Raw genomic sequence first — 14,450 nt, 5'->3', positions numbered from 1 at the left:
GTGCTTCTGTTCTGTCTTCCATAGTAGATGTTGCATTGGTTCAACCTATCAAATAGAAATCATTTGTGAGCCTGATGCAAAGCCCATGGAATTCAGTGTGAGCTTTTACAGTGACTTTAATGGGATTTGGATCAGAACAACAAAGCAACAAGACCATAAATCCTATAAATCTCAGTTCCTTAAAATAGAAGTTGCCTTATGTCTTTCAGGGTTTGTCTACCCTATAGCCACTTCAGCTGCTTAGCTGTAGCACTGCAGGTTTTTTCACCACTCCAAGGCTATGTCTAGACTGCAAGCTTCTTTCGAAAGAGCCTCTTTCGAAAGAGAGCGTCTAGACTACAACACGCGGATCGGAAAATCGATCCACTTTTTCGAAAAAGAGCGTCCTGACTGCTGGACGCTCTCTCGAAATTAAAAGCCACCCGGAACCGCTTCTGCCAGGGCATGGGGGCAGCATTTCCTTCCGGGTGCTGCTGCCTGCCTGCCCTTTGCAGAGACGTGGCGTGGTTCAAGGGACACTCCTGAACACCCGTTGCTCTGCTCCTGCAGCTGCCTTTGCTGTCCCTCTAGGAGGTAAGCAAGGCATTGCAGTGCTGGTTTGGAGTGCTCAGTTTCCTGGGACACCCCAGCAGCTTTTTTCTCTGGAGGTTTTTCTGTTTGAGACCCATTTTTTTGGCATGGAGCCAGAGCTGCCCCTGGGCAGGCGATGGCCCCACACCATCATACTGCAACTGTTGCTGCATCTGCATGACACAGTCATGAGGCTACTTCCCCATCTGGACCCAGACCAGAGGTACGAAGGGCTCCTCCGTCAAGCAGCCGCACTGCCCTTGCCTCCAAACTTCTTTGTGGACAGGCGTGTTTGGAGGCTTGACACCAGCTCTGACTGGTGGGACCGGCTCATGAGGGAGATCTGGGATGACCAAGAGTGGCTACGCAACTTCAGGATGCGAAAGACCACTTTCCAGGAGCTGTGTACCTGGCTCGCCCCTGCTCTGCAACGGCAAGACACCCACCTGCGGCCCGCTATCCCCCTGGAAAAGAGAGTCGCCATTGCCCTCTGGAAGCTGGCAACCCCCGACAGCTACCGCTCCGTGGGACACCAATTTGGAGTGGGCAGGTCTACCGTAGGATCCATCCTGATGGAGGTAAGTCATTGTCTGGGGACAGTCACAGTTTGGGGTGGGCGGAAGGGAGACTGTCAGGAAGGGCCAAGTGGAGTGGGAGTGGGAGGGAGCTCCTCCACTCACCCTGAATTGTTGGGGGGGGTTCTGAGGAGGGGATTCCCGGGGTGTTTGAGAGGGAAGGTGGGTGGTGGGTTCTCCTCCTAAGAGATAAGGCACCCCTTCTAACATTTTGTTGTCTGTCTCGTTCTGCAGGTGGTGAGGGCCATCAATTCGGAGCTGCTCAACAGGCTCATCTGTCTAAAAGATCTGGACAGCGTCATGGCCGGCTTTGCTGCCCTTGGCTTCCCGAATTGTGGAGGAGCGCTCGATGGGACACACATTCCAATCCGTGCACCGCCCCATCGAGCAGCCCAATTCATTAACAGAAAGGGCTACTTTTCTATGGTCCTCCAGGCCCTGGTCGACCATCATGGCCAGTTTTCTGACATTTGTGTTGGGTGGTCAGGGCGGGCACATGATGCCCGCATCTTCAGGAACTCGTACCTCTACCGGAGGCTTCAGGCAGGAACATTTTTCTCGCATCACGACTTTGCGGTTGGGGATGTGCACATGCCGGTGTGTATAGTGGCTGATGCCGCCTACCCCCTGATGCCGTGGCTGATGAAGCCCTACACCGGCCACCTGGATGCGAGCAAGGAGCAGTTTAATGCTCACCTTAACCAGGCTCGCAACCAGGTGGAATGTGCGTTTGGACGTTTAAAAGGCAGATTCCGGTGCTTGCTCACACGCCTAGACATGGGGGTGAGCAACATCCCTGAGGTGGTGGCTGCGTGTTGCATTCTCCATAACCTGGTGGAGAGGAAAGGGGAGGCCTTCCTACCAGGGTGGGGTAGAGGTGCTGATGGCCAGGAGAGGCACTTTGCCCAGCCCCGGACAGCTGCCATCTGCCAGGCTCACCGGTCTGCTGTTGGCATACAGGAGGCCCTACGGGAGCAATTCTCAAGTGGAGGCCACTGACTCTACTGAGGGGCTTCTGCCCGGGGACTGGGCCCTGGCCCAATAGAAGCTTCCCTCCACAACCCATCTCCTGACCCTGTTTGGACAAATCATTAACACCAGGGTTTGTCTCAAAATAATATGTTCTGTTTAATTTTTTTAAATATCTCTCAAAAAATAGTATAACTGTTGCAAACATAAAAAAGCTTTTGTTCATTTTTGATGTTGACAAAACTATGTACAATAAACATTTTTTTGAACACTTTCTTTGTGATTTAACTGGGGTGATGGAGGTGCTTGAAACCTGGAGGGGGGAAGGGGACTTGAAACCTGGAGGGTGGAAGGGGATCAGGTTGCACGGTGCTTGCCTGATTTCCCTCTCCTGCCTGGGCCTCGTGTTCGGGGTGCACCATGGCCACGGGATCGGGTGGTGTACCTGTCGGTTGGCTGGCTGGGGTGCTCTTGGGACGTGGAGGCCTGGGGGAGAGGAGGGCCAGGGGGGGAAAGGGATGCTGTTGTGGAAGGGGGGTTTGGTGGGGCGGAGTCATGGGGTCCTGGAGGAGCAGGACCAGGCACAGGCGCAGGCAAGCCGCAGACCTCCCTGAGAGTGGCAGTCAGGGACGTGCGCTGCTGGACCAGCTCCTCCATCAGCCGGTCACGCCACCGATCCTCTGCCTCCGCCCTCTCTCTCAGGATGGAGTTGAGCTCCTGCACGGCCTCCACGTGCTGCCTCAGGATGTCCGCATAGACACGCCTGTGTCTGCGGCTCCCATGTCCCCGAGATGGAGATGGAGGTGGGGCTGGGGTGCTGCGGCCCTCTTGCATGGCTGGTCCGGCTGTGGAGGAAAAGAAGAAGACACAATCAGTCCTAAAAAACTGGACTCTGTAGCACTTAAAATACTAACAGGATGGTTTCTTAGGGGATGAGCTTTCGTGGGCCAGACCCACTTCCTCAGATCAGAGTAACACGGCTACATTTCTATCACAATCAGTCATGTGTGCAACAGCTGTCCAAAAGGGCATGCCCTCTCCTTGAGACAGGGGAATCAGACATTCTGAAGGTAACACCGTGTGTGACCTGGGCATCAGCCTGAGCATGACAGGTTTCCCTTGTGCATCACCCACTGTGCACCCACCTACCTCCCCTCCCCCCCCCGGGTGTTACACAACCTCACTGCACTCACCTGCTGCTTCCTCTCCTGTGCCAGATGACACCTGGGAGGCCTCTGGGGTCTGGGTGACTGGCTCCAGGGTGAGGGTCGCCGTCTCCTCACTGTCCTCCTCCTCTGGCACCATGTCCCCGTTTCCAGACTGCTCTGGGTCCTGCTCGGGAGCGTCCACCACGGGGTCTGCCAGTCCAGACTGGACGAACTGCCGTGGTGTGCGTGCTTCTCCACTGCCACCCAGGATCTGGTCCAGCTCGCTGTAGTAAGGGCAGTAGTAGGGGGCTGCCCCAGAACGGGAGCTCTCCTCACTGGCCTTGACGTACCCTTGCCGCAGCTCCTTAACTTTGGAGCGCACCTGGTCCTGGGTGCGGGGGTAGTGTCCCTTCTGGGCCAGGGCCTCTGCCATGTGGCCATAAATGTCGGCATTTCGCCGCCGGCTTTTGAGGGCTTGTAAGGCCTCCTCCTCTCCCCAGAGCTCCAGAAGGGTCTTGAGCTCTGGCCCAGACCAGGATGGTGCCCGGCATTTGGAGCCCCTGGCTGGGTCCCCAGAAGGCTCTGTGGAAGGGCCAGGAGGGTCTTGGGGCTGGGACATGCTGCAGCAAAGTAGCCGTGTGCTCTGGCTCCTTTGCTGCAACAAGTGGCTGTGAGGGTGCCTGTCCCTTTAAGAAATGGCTGCAGACAGGAACCAGAGACATGCAAGCCATGCCCCAGACTGTCCACCAGGGCTTCTTTCTGGAGGCCAATATTTTCGAAAAAATGGCCTCCCCCCGTCCACACTCACTTATTTTCGACGGATCTCCGTCGAAAAAGGCGTTCTTCCTCGTGGAATGAGGTTTACCGCCGTCGAAAGAAAAGCCGCGTTCTTTCGATTTAATTTCGAAAGAACGCGGCTGCAGTCTAGACGCAGGTGAAGTTTTTTCGAAAAAAGGCTACTTTCTTCGAAAAAAACCCTGAGTCTGGACACAGCCCAAGAGGCAGATGCTAGAAAAATCCTTTTGGTAACCTTCTAAAAACTACATAGGAGGTTAGATCAACTAACTGTGGTGGTCACAGCATGAAATTTTTTATAGCCCCTTGTTGCAGAGCTGACTCACCACCCTGGCACCTCCAACCAGTTGTCCTGGGAAGTAGCTCTCTTGCCTCACTGGACGCCTCTCTCTAGGTGGTGTCTTCCTGCATTTCTCCTTGGTCACGGCATCTTCTTCCAGGCACTGCCCTCTGGCAGTGTCCACATCAGTGTCTAAGCCCCTTTTCCAGGAGTTCATTATTTACTGCACTCACCCTGCAGGGTCCTCTCTTTCCCAGGGCACCCTGCTCTCTAAGGGTACGTCTACACTACAGCGCTAATTCGAACTAAGCTAATTCGAACTAGCGCATCTAGAACTAAAAACTAGTTCGAATTAGCGTTTTGCTAATTCGAACTAGCGCGTCCACACTGATTGGACGCAGGGGGGCATTTAAGGGCAGCTGAAACCGGTTCTGGCAGGGCATCAGGTCAGTAGTTGCTTTGTGTGGCTGCTGTCTGAGGCTATCTGAGGCTCGAGCTTAAAGGGACCCCCCTGGACAGCCGGTTCTCAGCTTTTCCTGCTTGCTTGCCAACCTCGCCGAGGGACAGCAAAGTGTCGGTCTCTGTGCCCGTCTGTGTCGGTGCTTCCCTTCGGGGGGGCCGCCGCAGGTGGCAACATGGAGCCACGGCTCGCCCTGCACCTTCTGGTGCACGTTCTGGACTTGCTGCTGCAAGCCTGCCAGCAATGGCTCGAGGCTGCCTGGCACCACCTGGTGAACGTCAGCCCCCTGCCTCTCCGCCTGGCCGCCCTGGGGGCCGTGGAGGAGCCGCCGCGGTGCCCCAGCACCGGCGTGCCCCGCCGCATCTGGCGTCTGGACACCAGCACCGACTGGTGGGACCGCATCGTCCTGGAGCGCTGGGAGGACTGACAGTGGACCCAGAACTTCAGGATGAGGAGGGACACCTTCCTGGAGTTCTGCGAGTGGCTCGCCCCTGCCCTGCGCAGAAGGGACACTCGCATGAGACCCTCCATCCCCCTCCAGAAGCGGGTGGCCATCGCCCTCTGGAAGCTCTCCACGCCGGACAGCTACCGATCCGTCGGGAACCAGTACGGCGTGGGGAGATCCACCGTCGGAGCGGTGCTCATGCAGGTATGGCACTCGTCGGCCACCGAGCCAGGAGGAAGGGGGGTTGCGAGGAGGGGATGGGCCGCCCCAGGGACAAAGAGGGGGCGGGAGGAGGCGAAAGCGCCCCGCACCGGAGGGGTCGGGCTGTCCCGGCCGTACTACACGCTGCCAGGGGGGTTGCTTCCGGGACAGGAGCATGGGGCACTGCCAGGGCACGCACGCTCCCAGCCACCCGGGCGCCCCACTGATTGGCGCTTTGCTGTGTCTCTCTCCGCAGGTGGTCAAGGCCATCAACCGGGTGCTGCTCTGCAGGGTGGTCCGCCTCGCCGACCCGGACGCCGTCATCCGGGGATTCGGCGCCTTCGGCTTCCCCATCGACGGGACGCACATCCCCATCCGTGCCCCGGAACACCAGGCGTCCCGGTACGTCAACAGAAAGGGGTACTTCTCCGTGATCCTGCAGGCCGTGTGTGACCACCGGGGCCAGTTCACGGACATTAATGTGGGCTGGTCTGGCAAAGCACACGACGCCTGGGTGTACCGCAACTCCTCCGTGTGCCAGCGGCTGCAGGCCGGGACCTTCTTCCCCGACCGCCACATCAGGGTCGGGGACGTGGACATGCCCGTGTGCCTGGTGGGGGATGCCGCCTACCCACTGCAGCCGTGGCTGATGAAGCCCTACACGGGGCACCTCAATCCCTCCTGCCAGGCCTTCAATGCCAGGCTGACCAGGGCCCGCATCGTGGTGGAGGGGGCCTTCGGGCGACTGAAAGCCCGCTTTCGATGCCTCCTCACCCGTCTGGACCTGGCCGAGCACAACATCCCTCCCGTGGTGGCGGCATGTTGTGTGCTCCACAATTTGTGTGAGCGAAAGGGGGAGGCTTTCCTGCCAGCCTGGATGGCTGAGGCTGACCACATGGCTGGACACTACGGTCAACCCCACACCGCCGCCATCCGGGAAACCCAGCGGGGGGCCGTCCGGATCCGGGAAGCCCTGCGGGAGAGCTTCCTGGTGGAGGAGGAGGAGGACTGACCTCTCCCTGCATGCCCCACTGGGGCCTTCTTCCACCCTACCCCCCTTCTCCTTTCCCCTCCCTATCTACTGTAAAATAAAGACACCTGTTTTTGAAACAAAAACGTCAGTTTATTTAACATAACTGGGTGCGGGAAGGGAGGAATGAGGGTTGGAGAGGGGAGGGGGAAACCTGGGACAAGGGAGCTGGAAGGGGAGGGAAGGGAGGAAGGGAAAGGAAAGCTCAGGGGTGGGAGTCCGGCTGCCTCTCCCGTCTCGCCACACTGTGGGTCCGGGGGCGTTGGTGGGAAATGGTTGTGGAGGGGGGGGCAGAGAGGACAGGGGGTGTGGAGGAAGCAGGAGCGGAAGCAGGAGCGGGAGCAGGAGGAGCAGGGGGAGCAGGGGGAACAAGAGGGGGAGCAGGGGGAGCAGCAGGAGGAGGAAATGGGAAGCGGTCGAGCAGGCTCTGGAGGTGGCCTCGCAGGGCACGGCCCTGCTCCTTCAAGGCCTCCAGACTCCTCCGGCGCAGCCTCAGGTCCTCCTGGACCCAGTGGTCCTGGAGACGGAGCTGTTGATCCAGGAACTGGAGGTGCCGCCTCTGGTACTCCTCCTGGTTCCTGGCTGTCCTGCTTGCCCGGGCGCGGGCGGCTGCTGCAGGCGGGGTGGTGTGCCCTGCAGTCCCAGGTGCTGCGGCTGTGGTGCAAGAAGACCAGCGGTCAATTTCCCCAGGGGCCCAGGTGTGTGAAACCCAGCTCCCCTCTGCAAGGCCAGGGCCCCTGCAGGATCCCCAGCTGCTGCTCCTTGGTGGGCAAGGCCCAGGCGCAGGGTCCCGGGGCTCCCTCTCGCCCCAGCCCCCCGTACACATAAGGGGAACATGAGGGTACTCACAGGTGGACGCCTCCCCGGCCTCAGACGACACAGGCGAGCGGCTCTGTGGCGTGCCTCGGGGGTCCCGGGTCCTGGGCAGGCTGGCGGCAGGCTCCTGGCTCTCAGAGCCCTCTTCCTCCTCCTCTGTCTCCAGGAGCGGTCCCTCTGCCCCGGGGTCAATCACGTCCCGGGGGGCAGGGACGGCATGAGCCCCCAGGAGGCGGTCCAGGGCGTGGAAGTGGGGGCAGGCCTCTGGGTCGGCCCCTGGCTGGCAGGCCCGGGAGTAGGACTGCCGCAAGTCCTTAATTTTGCAGCGGACCTGCTCCCGGCTGCGCTGGTGGCCCCTGGCGGCCAGGCTGGCAGCCATGCATCCGTAGACGGCCGCGTTCCTGTGGCTAGTGCGGAGATCGTGGACATTGGAGGCTTCCCCCCAAACCTCGATGAGGTCCACGATCTCCGCACTTGACCAGGCGGGCGCCTGCCTTTTGCGCCCCCGGGCAGGCTCCTGGGAGCCGCCAGGCTGGTCCTGGGGAGCAGTGGAGGGCTGGGAGCCCTCGGATGGCTGGCTCATCCTGTGGCAGGTGCAGGGTCTGCTGGCATGGGTGCTGGCAGCCTTGTAACTGGCACAAACTGTGTAGCCAGCCCGTGGCCCTTTAAGGGCTCCGGGGCCGGGACGGGGGCAATAGAGTTTCCCTGGTGTTGGCCAGAGTGGCCACCAGGGAAACCTGGGAAGCCTTAGCCTCCCACTAGTTCGAATTAAGGGTCTACACAGCCCTTAATTCGAACTAGCTAGTTCGAACTAGGCTTAATCCTCGTAAAATGAGGTTTACCTAGTTCGAACTAAGTGCTCCGTTAGTTCGAATTAAGTTCGAACTAACGGAGCGCTAGTGTAGCGCCTAGGAAAGTTAGTTCGAACTAACTTTGTAGTGTAGACATACCCAAACTCAGGACTCTCAGTTCCCCTGCCTATGATGGCTGCCCCACTACAGCCCTCATGGCCCTGGGCCTTGCTCCAGGCCCTCCAGCCTGGGCGCTCACTTGGCGGGAGCTCCCCTAACCCTGCCTTGCTTCCCCAGCAATGCTTCAGCTCCATGGAGCCACCTACTTCCCTAGCAGCCAGTTTCTTTCTGTTCTCTCCCCCTGAGCAGCCCACTGTTCTCCTTTATATAGCCCCCAGCTGGGTCTTCCATAGCTCTAACTGCCCCAGCTGGGGCGTTACTTTTAACCACTGCTTCGGGCTGGGGTTTTGCCCTTAAAGGGCCAGTGCAGGGCAAACGTCCTGTCACACCGCTATTGAAGTAGCTAGGTGGACCTATATTTTAGATGTAGGTCAGGCCTCAGCAAATACTCTTTGCCATGTGGCAGTGCTTACAAACACTTTCTTAACCTAGTAGAGTATTTACTGTTCACAGAATTAAGTGTGTTAAATATGCAATAGGCTTAGACTATAAATAATCACAAGTGCTTATACCTGGAACAGATTGTCAGATTAAGCTTTCTCATGCATATACAATGTGTTACACTGAAGCAACATTTGCGTCCATTCACTAGCTAAAACAATGCAACTTTCCTCTCTACACTGCTGATGTAAAGAGATCAAGGGTTCAACTCTGTGTATCCAAACTGTACTGTTAGTTACTGCTATGTAATATTTTATAAGAGAAGTTAAAACTCATAGCAAAAGGGTACAAGGTAGTTAAGTGACTAACGACCCATTCATTGGCATGGGTGGATAAAGACTAAGGCTACATCTACATTGGCATGATCTTGCGCAAATACTCTTTAATGCAAGAGTTCTTGCATTGAAGTATTTGCGCAAGAGAGCGTCTACACTGGCATGTGCCTTTGCGCAAAAGATGTGCTTTTGCGCAAGAGCATCCTAGAATCATAGAATCATAGGACTATAAGGGACCTCGAGAGGTCATCGAGTCATCCAGCCTCCCGCCCTCAAGGCAGGACCAAGCTCTGTCTACACCATCCCTGACAGATGTCTGTTTAACCTGTTCTTAAATATCTCCAGAGAGGGAGATTCCACCACCTCCCTTGGCAATTTATTCCAATATTTGACCACCCTGACAGTTAGGAATTTTTTCCTAATGTCCAATCTAAACCTCCCCTGCTGCACTTTAAGCCCATTACTCCTTGTCCTGTCCTCAGAAACCAAGAGGAACAAATTTTCGCCTTCCTCCTTGTGACACCCTTTTAGATATTTGAAAACCGCTATCATGTCCCCCCTTAATCTTCTTTTTTCCAAACTAAACAAGCCCAGTTCATGAAGCCTGGCTTCATAGGTCATGTTCTCTAGACCTATAATCATTCTTGTCGCTCTTCTCTGTACCCTTTCCAATTTCTCCACATCTTTCTTGAAATGTGGCGCCCAGAACTGGACACAGTACTCCAGCTGAGGCCTAACTAGTGCAGAGTAGAGCGGCAGAATGACTTCACGAGTTTTGCTTACAACACACCTGTTGATACAACCTAGAATCATATTTGCTTTTTTTGCAACAGCATCACACTGTTGACTCATATTCAACTTGTGGTCCACTATGACCCCACTATGACACATCCGTGCCAGTGTAGATGCTCTCTTGTGCAAGAAAGCTCTGATGGCCATTTTAACTATAGGGCTTTCTTGCGCAAGAAATTAATGTTGCCTGTCTACACTGGCCTCTTGCGCAAGAACAGTTGTGCAAGAGGGCTTATTCCTGAGTGGGAGCATCATGGTTCTTGCGCAAGAAGCACTGATTTCACACATTAGAACGTCAGTGTTCTTGCGCAAGAACCCATGGTCGGTGTAGATAGGCAGCAAGTTTTTGCGCAAAAGCGGCTGCTTCTGCACAAGATCGCGCCAATGTAGACACAGCCTAATTGTAGCTCCAGCTCATCAGACCTTTGTGCCTTCTCCTACTCTGGCACATCCCTTTAGACTTCCCTTAATTATTATTCTCTTTCCTGAGGTATATTCTTCTCATATTTCTTGTGTACATAGTTATCATGCTGTCCATCACTATAATTTGTTTAATCATACTGTCCATCACTATAATTTGTTTAATCTTTTCCCTTGTCACTTTCAAAATAAAGATGAAGCCACCATGCCTATGAGACTGGAACGTGAACTTTAATCTGTGATCACCCTATACTAACTAATTAATAATTAGATCATAAAAGACATGTTCCCATCAGATTGGTAGTGGTTTTATTTGATTCTGGGGCTATTTGATCCAGAGTTACTTTGATTTTAAATTGAATAATTATTCAATAAACAAGTAAATAAATATTACCACCATTATTTAGGGCCTGATTTTGATCTAAGTCATGTTGGTTTAAATCAGAAGTAATTAATTTAAATAAAGTGTGTTATGCAGGTGTAAAATTACTATCAGTTTGGCATTAGGGCCTTTACATATTAATATTCTCTAGGTATTATACGCACACATCTAAGAGCAAAGGCTGATTTCAGTATTCTGCAAACAGTCCTAGACTGATTTCTAAGTTCCCACCTTTATTAGGGTGTACTGCTCTGAAGTCATCTAAAGTAGAATATCCATAGGGACACTATCCACAGAAGAAGGCACTTACTTTGTACAGTAACTGGAGTTCTTCAAGATGTTTTGTTCCTGTGGTTGCTCCACTAGCATCCTTAATTTCTTTTTGCTTTGGAGTCTAGTTTTTCAGGACTTTCAGGAAGAGAAGGAACTGAGGGCAGATTCAGCTGACAGTGCTCTACGTATATTGGTATGAGTCAAGACGATATATAGGGTGTTTGTGTAGACCAAATTAGCATTGCTACCAAAAGTCCAAATCAAAAGTGCATAGTGCACATCTGCTCCTGAAGTGGAGCACTTATAGGATACGTCCATACGGCAGTGTTATTTCAGAATAACAACGTTATTCCAAAATAACATAGTCCGCCTCTACAGTACAAGTAGTTATTTCAACATAATGTAAAAATAATGTTGAGCTGGAAGACTTCTTATTCCAACTTCTGTAACCCTCATTTTACAACGAGTAAGGGAAGTCTGAGGAAGAGTGCTTTTTCATGGACTTCCTGTTGCGTAGAAAGCGCCAAAAGCCGAAATAAGCTATTTTGACTTAAGTTACGCAATTGACATAGCTCAAGTTGCATATTTTATTTTGGCTTTAGTCATGGTGTATAGACATGCTCTTAGGGACAAACATTCTAGTTCCTTTGCAAGGTAAGTAGTTGGCATTGTCTACACAGCAAGAAGTCCAAAAAAGAGCACTCTTCCTCTGATTTCCCTTACTCCTCGTAAAATAAGGGTTACAGCATGATTTTTTTAAAAAATGCAGAAATACTTTAGAAGCCTTCAGGTATTCATTTTGCAAACTATGTGGTGACTGTTGATCCTGTGTCTTCTTAAATTTACAATGACACTAACCTTCCATTCAAAGCTGAGAGTGAGGCAGCCAATGCACTACTGGGATATTATGTCATAACCATAAATTGTAGTCTCAGAATTAAGGTTCCAACTCCAGCAAAGCACATAAGCATCTACTTAGGCATCTATTGTAAGTACCTTGCTGGAGTCCGACCTAACTGGGTAGTAGCTATTAAAATCTGAAAGTGTGGGGCCATATTCAACCCTGATGAGACCTCACACTGAAGTTACTTCAGGGACGAATTTGATTAATGGTTCCTATCTCTAATTGCCAACTAAATGATACTTATGGCAGTTCTGCTAAATCTACTTAATTATTAAACATAGTAATAAGGACCACTGTATTGTCCCCTGACTCTCCTACTACCAGCTTTTGTATGACTGACCATATACAACACTTCAAACGTCAGTATTAGTGTCTGACAATCAAAAAAAATTTTGGTTTAAAGTCTTGACCAGGCAAGATTTTAGAAAGAGAATCAACTTAATTCCTGAATAATCAGAAAATACACAACAATGAGGGACTTTATTGCTCTTAGAAACTAAGGCCTTATTCACTTTAGGGAACAGAATAGGACTAGCCACAATTGTTGTTAAGCATATTGTAGTTATTGGTTGTGAGGTTCTACAGTTGAATTTAAATGCTATTAGCCATGAAGGAAGATATCTGCAGTAATCATCAGTACAGAATACACATTCAACTTGAGTTTTGGCGAGAAATTGTTATTTTGTGTATGATAAGGGAAGGGATGGGTGTGTGTCCTGTCTCTTTTCTATTGTGTACACATTTTGGGGAGAACAACTTGAATTCTGAAAAAAAAAATTGTGTTATTATTTGTACTTATTATTTGTGCCTTTCTCACTGAATTATTCATTTAAACATAAACATGAAAAAGATTCCATACATGTAAGAATCTAATTCAGCACATCACCAATTTACAAAGAAATCAGATACCGCAAATTATAAGTTTTAGATTACTGCTGCTTTGCACAGTGTTTATACAATTAGTGTAGTGTCACATATAACTTAATAACTAACACTAGTAGACTTTTAGGAAGATGGCATAAATTTGGAAGTATAATGTACAATTGTACCTATTAATTACTATGACTAAAATAAAATATGCATTTGTAATGTCTAGTTTATTATTTGTTGTAATAAATTATAGAAAGATGAAAGTGGAAAAGATTCATAGATATCTATAATAGATAGCAATAATGTAACAGAAGTATAGCTAAACAATGCAGTTTTTGTGGCACCAAAAGAATGCATGTGTCTCATTGTGTCATAAAGGCTACAAAATATATTAGGAAATTTTGACTATAACTTTTTAAATTCATGTACCTCCTTTATACTTTGTGGCTAATATTTTCCTATTATCAAGACCTTGCATATTTTCAGCACCCACCCAGCCCCAGGGTATTATTATTATTTTTAAAGGTCTGAGTGACAAGTACATTGATATAAGTGAATCATCATTGTGCAGGCATGAAATATTATCAGATTGGTTTTCAAGTAGATTTATACATTTGAGAAAGTGCATCTGCCATAGAAGATTAGTCTCTGGAAGATAGAACATTTGTTCTAGTAATGGGTGATAGAATTTTACACTTTAGACATGTGAAGCAAATTAGATAGTACACTGACATCTTGTTGAGTAGTTCCTGGTTATCAGATCCAATGACAAAAACTAAGCTTAAAGGATATTATTGTGCAAGATTGTTGGTGTAGGGCCAAGTTTCCATTCTCTGCTGGTTCCACTGCTTCGTGTTCCAAAACTGCAAATTTGGTTCTAGCATCTGGTCTTAAATTAAGCTAGCTGAACATGAAGAAGGGAAGTAAATAAACCCTCAAAGTGCCGGATTATCCTGTTATTCCATGATAAAATGGCAATGTCTGCTGTAGACTTCTTCAAGGGCTACAGTAAAAGAGAAAGCTAGCGGGAACAGAGAAAAAGATATCACTTTGAACTCAAAATTCTTCTGTAGCAACCTTAAGGACTTTAGTCACAGGCCAAAGTGTAATGTTATCTATTTGAATGTGGTCACATACCTCATGGCAATTGTGATGCTCCATTTCACACTTAAAAATAAAATAATTAAATGCATTATATATGTCAAACACATATTTCAACCACAAATGCTACACAATTCCATAGGCTTGATCCTGTGCTCACTTATGCAAAGGAAGTGATGCACAATCACAATGATGGTGGTTCTAACTCCACAACTTTTACTCATAACAGACTGCATATATTCTGGGAACTGCTGTTTTTTATTATGTTTTCCATACACAGAACAATTATATTTCTGACCATTCGTATTTAGAACAGCAACAGAACAAGAAAAACAATGAAGAACAAGAGTAAAGTCCTCACAAGACAGCATTATATGGTTTCCTTGGTAACATGATGGTTCCGCTGAATTTGCCAACAGCAAATTCCCAGAAATTGTATAGTTCAAAATACAGAAACAAAATCAGAATAATTACCAGCTAAAATCCACCATAGTTTAACAAGCTACTCTCTTAACAAGCAACTAGAATGATACATTCTCCCCCCCTCTACCCAAGGGGATATGTGTGTTAACAAATTTTTAATGCTAAGTGTTGTGTCAAAAAGTTGGTAGTGAGAGATCTTAAGATGGCTAGTATAATCAATGGTTGTGTCCAAATGAGGTGATTTTAACTTGTGTTCATCGTGCAGTGAGTCTCACCTATGAACACTTGTGCAATGCTTCTGAAATAGAA

The sequence above is a fragment of the Pelodiscus sinensis genome, chromosome 3 (assembly GCF_052426305.1).
Source record: "Pelodiscus sinensis isolate ZL-2025 chromosome 3, ASM5242630v1, whole genome shotgun sequence".
Taxonomy (NCBI): domain Eukaryota; kingdom Metazoa; phylum Chordata; order Testudines; family Trionychidae; genus Pelodiscus; species Pelodiscus sinensis.
Note: the sequence above shows the minus strand (reverse complement) of the source record.